Raw genomic sequence first — 6,000 nt, 5'->3', positions numbered from 1 at the left:
ACTTCCATCTTCAAGTTTTCTCTATAATGTAAATATGTTCTGAGAAAGACATCTGTTACTTTTGAACATTTTCATGGCTTGTGTCCAGCTTTTATTTGGTATTTCTGTCATGGTAACTTGCTTCCTCTGTATGTCTAGTAAAGCTTATGAAAATGTTACTAAAAGTGGCCTCAAGTGACTTGTAATTCATTTCTTCATTCATATCTTTCTTATAGATGTACTGGCAAAGTTGACTGGAGCCAAACACAACACTATGATAATTTCCTTTCTTTTGCTGGGCAACACTTTTTCTGTAACGTCCAGTGATAGGACAAGGGATAATGGAGAAAAGTTGGAACACAAAATGTTCCACTTATGTGTAAGGAAAAACTTCTTTACTGTGAGGGTGAGGGAACACCGGCACAGGCTGCCCAAGGAGGTTGTGAAGTCTCCTCTGGAGGTTTTCAAAATCTGACAGGACATGTTCCTGTGTGACTTCATCTAGGTGGACCTACTTCTGCAGGGGGGTTGGACTAGATGATGTCTTAAAGGTCCCTTCCAACCCCTACTGTTTTGTGATTCTGTAAGTCTGTGATTATGCAATTCTATGATTATATCTAGAGAAATTAGCAGCCTATTTGTAACACACTATTGAAGGCATAGTTTACTCTGTTAGAAAGTTTTCTCAACATATTGATCCTGTGAAATCTGAATCCACTGGTAGAGGAAACAAACTAAAAACCTCTTCACATTCAACTATTTAAAAGCGAGGAAATATTATCACTTTCTGTACTTTCTCATGTACTGGTATTTTGATAAACTATTATACTTGGCTGTCATTAATGTCATTAATGGTTGCAATGCAGCATTTGAATTGTAAAATTTCTCCAAAATGTCAACTGTTTTAAAAGATCTTTTCACAGATGTATTTCTTACTGCCAAAATCACCTTGGGATGTTTTTTATATATCAGATTGGATTACAAGTGTTGATATGTCAAAATGTAACTAAAAAGTTGAGTCTTTTGAAAGATTCTCTCCTATATTGGTTCTCTTCATCTAAGATAAACCAACATCTTCACAGTTCTGCTGTTGCACACTAAGATATACACATCTGTTTCTGGTACACCAAACGGCTGTCCTGTAAACCCGACTTTTCTAAAAAACTAGTCAAAATTGCTGTGACAATTTCTTTTCTGATTTTGTTTGTTTTTGTTTTTGGGTTTTTTTTTTCCCAGCAGAATTACTGAATCTACTGCTAGTTCTTAAATGTATAAAGAATTTTTCATTCTCTATTACTTCATATTTCTCCAGAAATATGTAGTCAAGACTGTTCTTGCCTTCTAGTCACAGCTAGGTATCAAGGACATAAATATGTTCTTACGTCAGTCCATGCAGATCTATCAGCAAATGCCATTGGGTGTCGGCAATTTATATGTTCTCATTATCTTTCTCAAACTTCCTCTTCTCCAACATAGCCTAGCTGCCTTTTTACTTTGCTTTGTAATGTCATCATTACCTTCTCCAATACTTTCCTAGTATAACATTTGAGTTCATTTTTATGGTTTGTTTTCCTGGAACACAGTCAAACCCTTCAAATACAGTCTGATATGCTGCAAACATGTCAGCATTCACTTCCTGCTTTACAATATTGACTCTACATTTATGGCTGTTACTACTGGCAAACCAAGTATTGCTTGTTAGCCAAACGCCAGAGTGTAAACGAAGTGTTTACTTCTGTTCACTGCTTACAGAAAGTACAATTCTAGTTGAATTTCCCAGATGCTTGCCTTTTTTTATCTGAAAGAAGGATTGATCCTGAGCAGAGGTGCACTCTTGGCAAAGTTTCAGTGCTCTGCTCCTCTTTTGAAGTGTCACAAACAAGCACATTCATAATCATCACACCTGTCTGCTCCTACAGTCATTTCACATTTCTGATAAAGAGCTGTACTGTCTAGATTTCCAACAATTATGTTCAAAAGCAAAACACTGTGTGAAGAGGGGTTTTGTCTGTTGTTCTTCTCTCACATGTCTCAGTTGGGCATTTTGAGGGAACTTCTGTATATAACTTTCTGCCCTTAGCTGTAGTTGGACTTCTCTTTCTTTCCCCCTCCCATCATTTGGTAGGCACTATCCTAAAGCACTGAAATGGGGACTGGAGGTCATGCCACTGAAAACTCTCCCAATACAGCAAGCCTCAAGATGTTGGTTTTTTGCATAGTGTGTTTAAAAATGTGCTGATTTTCCCCATATTGTACAGACCATGTATTCAATTCAGTTCTTAGAGGTTACTGTCCTCTGCTGATACTTAGGACATGTTTGATGATAATGACTTGTCTTGCAATGGTTGTCCTAGAGCCATATATACCACATGTGTAAATATGATTTACTCATCACATGTGTAAATCACATTTAGTGATGTAAATCACAGAATGATTTACATCATATTTAACATCTGTATACTTAAAAGCTGCTTCCAGGTGGTTTCATATGCTTCAGTAATTATACTAAAAAGGAGAAAAAAAAAACCCTTGTTTCTTTCTAGTGCTCACAGACTTTTGTTATATCTACCAAAATACGTGTTCCAAACCATTCTATGAATAACACTTTCTTAAAAAGATCTGCTTCTTTTAAAACACATCTTCCTCTGTCACATGAAGAAGTAACGTTACATATACTCTTCTGGAGCATGTAAGGCTTTTATGAACTCTTTGCTGCTGTCACAGAGAATGTTGGTGCTATATGCTAATGTGCAAAACTGCACTGCTCAGTGACACACGAACAGGCGTGAATTTCCTAAGCATGATAGTTACAGTAATTGGATTGCAATTCCTCTTCTAAGATTTCTGTTCTAAGATACGCTTAAGTCACTTCACACTCACATGGTCCAGCAGCTGCAGCACAGCCCAGCACAGTTCAACTGGGAACTGGAGGGCCCAGGGCACTCATGCCAACAGCTGGAAAGAGTATAGCTCAGATAGTGCTTTGATACACTAATGGATACCTGTGGATGTATGTCCCCAGCTGCAAGCCTATTCTTTTTGCTATCTGTTACTTTCTATACTAGGCAGTAGGCATGCACTGATAACGTGACTCTGGGCCAGTCTCTGTGATTCTCTCCTCATCTAAGGCCTGCTAACAGCTGTCACCAGGGTTTCTGTCGCCTTCTATCTAGCCCCAGATAAACAACTGAGAAGCTCTCAGAAGTTATGTGACAAAATTTGCCTATGGCTTCTTTGTTTTCCACTTCGTATTTCACTAATCTATTGAGTTAGAAATGTACAAATATAGCCAGACTCCTTTGCCTGAGCCTTCTGGTAGGCTTTATGTCTTGCAGCAGCCATGATTTCTTCTTTTGTGCAGAAGTTAATTCAGAGCTTAACTTCCTTGATGGCTTGCTTTTATAATCAAACTTTTTGGGTAACAAACTTTACTGGTGCGTTTGAAACAAAGTGAGCCCTTACATTCAATTTCTGTCACCACAGTTTCTTAATCAAATGTGTATCAGAGAATCACAGAATCTTAGGGGTTGGAAGGGACCTTAAAAGATCATCCAGTCCAGGACCTGCTAGAGTACGTCACACAGGAACTTGTGGGTTTTGAATGTCTTCAGAAGAGACTCAACAACCTATCTGGGCAGCCTGTGCTAGTGCTCCATCACCCAAAACTTTCTGTACATACATGTATTTGTACATATATGTTTAAGATATCACCTTTATCAAAAAGTTTTGAACTGTACATAAATATTTTTTTAAATAGGAAAACACAGATAATTTGAAGTCTTACTCAATACAATGATTGATTATGATTTATGCCAGTGTTTTCATACAGAATTACAAACCACCTTCATGAAATCAGAACATGTGAATGACAAGAAAAAGAAGAGGAAGATCAGAGCATTTTCTATTTTACCTAATTTCAGAACTTGAACATTACATCAGAGCAGATCTGATGACTTCCATCCAGCGAACGTGTATGAAATATTACTGGACACTTCACAGTTGGAGGAAAGATGCAGACATAACTTCAAACAAAGACAGGCTACCTGAAATGTATAATCTGACCTTTACAACGTGCTAGATTAATTTTTGCTATTATCTTAATCAGAGAATGTCAGCTTTTTAATAATTAATCTAATGTTTTATTAATTAATACTTCCTAATACATGCATTTGGTTACAGCCAGGAATGAAGCAGTATAAGTTTGGGGCTTTGGGGAAGGGTGAAGAGTAGTATGTTTAAAGTGTTTTTAACATACTATACAATATGTTACCAGTGAACTCTTAAATACCAAACACTCTGCTGTTCAACTTTGTCTCTACTTTATGAATTGCTATACTTTCAGTAACCTAATAAATGTTTCACTGTACCTGAAATATGCATTCATTATGCAATAAATGATTGAAGCTCAGTAATAGGTTTTCTCTTAAGCATAATGTATGACTTGGCTTGGCAGGCTAATACCTTGAAACAGTTTGTTGCTCCTGCTGAAAAGTACATAAGTCCTAAAAATAATAACAACTTTTAAAAAGTCATTTCAACACTGCAATAATATCCTCAGGAAAACAAAAACAAACACCAAAAAAAAAAAAGAAAAAAAAAGAAAAAAAATCCTCATATCAAAATGTTTTAATATTTAATACACAGAACTGCAGATTAACCAATGGACACTATGTACTGAGAAAAGTACACCTAAAAGTCTTGTAACAGACATACTGTACAACAATCTCATAAGTATCATTGATTGCACAGGTCTTTTGGAATTAGTCATTATCAAGCTTTCCTGCAGGACAGTTGCAAATATGGTGCTGGTATGACTATTCTAAATGTGTAATTGTCTCATCAACAATTACAGTGGGAGGAAATGTGTGTGGATAGTTAATAGTCAATATGACTGAAACACATCATTGAAGCAGTCCACGCTGCAGTGACAATAAAAAATATAGCTTTTGACAGATATGTCATTTTTTACAGATATTTCTCGTACTGAACATACTATGCATTCTATTAGAATGATTTTAGCTCACTGCAGATTTGCTTAACTTTTTACATTAAAAAGGAAGTAAAAATAGTGAGAAAAACAATCTTGACAAGTAGCAGAGAAAAGAGGAATTGGAAGAGGAATGGGAAAGGGGAAGGAGAAGGAAAGGTTAAAAATTACCTACATTTAAATTTTGAAGTATATTAAAACAAAACCAAAATAAATCAAGCCTGGAAACCAAAATGAAACACTTCATTTAGTGTCCATGCAAAATATTTTGGCTGGAAGAGCTCCATATGGCATTTACAATTGATTTGAGTCATAAGAATGATGCAGAACAGACTGAGGAAACAGACACTCACTCTACCGGCCTGTCTGCCATGTTGGAAAGTGGAGCGTTAACTTCCTGTTCTTTGTGCAATGTCTCTGTATGCTCAGGAGCAGACTTGTTCTTTCAAGCTCCTTGATGCAACTGCTTACACCAGGGTGCTTGATACCTGGACTGTAGCTTATCAGACAATGTTTAGTCATGTCACCTGTTTCCAAGGAAGATGCTATTGTTCTTAGGATTCTCAAGGCTTACCCCAGGTCTTTAACTAAGCTTGTGATGCAGGGACATTCCCACCTTGGTGACGTCCTTTGTTAAAGGATCCTATTAATTTCATATCTGAATCTGAATAATTTCCTAAAAATTAAATTCCTCCAGTGTATCAAAGATAAGAACACATATGCCTGAGTCCCACTGACATGCCAGTGCTGTCCTAGCAAAGGGCTACTAGCTCACTGTTGAATGAGTAGCAGCCAGCTGGAGCAATGGCTGGAAAACAGCTTAATTTTGCATCAGAGAAGCTTTTAGATATTCAAATGGTTAATTGCTTGCATTTTCTTTTTGAACAGCATTTTTTTATAAGAGCAGAAAAATATCAAATGCATTTTTGATACTGAAAAGAATTGAATGTCTGCTTTTCCTCATTCACAATCTACTGTGACGACTTTTGACTTGTGAATCTTTAACTGACTCACCTTAAGCAGAAGGAAAATAC

This window comes from Colius striatus, chromosome Z, assembly GCF_028858725.1.
Source record: "Colius striatus isolate bColStr4 chromosome Z, bColStr4.1.hap1, whole genome shotgun sequence".
Taxonomy (NCBI): Eukaryota; Metazoa; Chordata; class Aves; order Coliiformes; family Coliidae; genus Colius; species Colius striatus.
Note: the sequence above shows the minus strand (reverse complement) of the source record.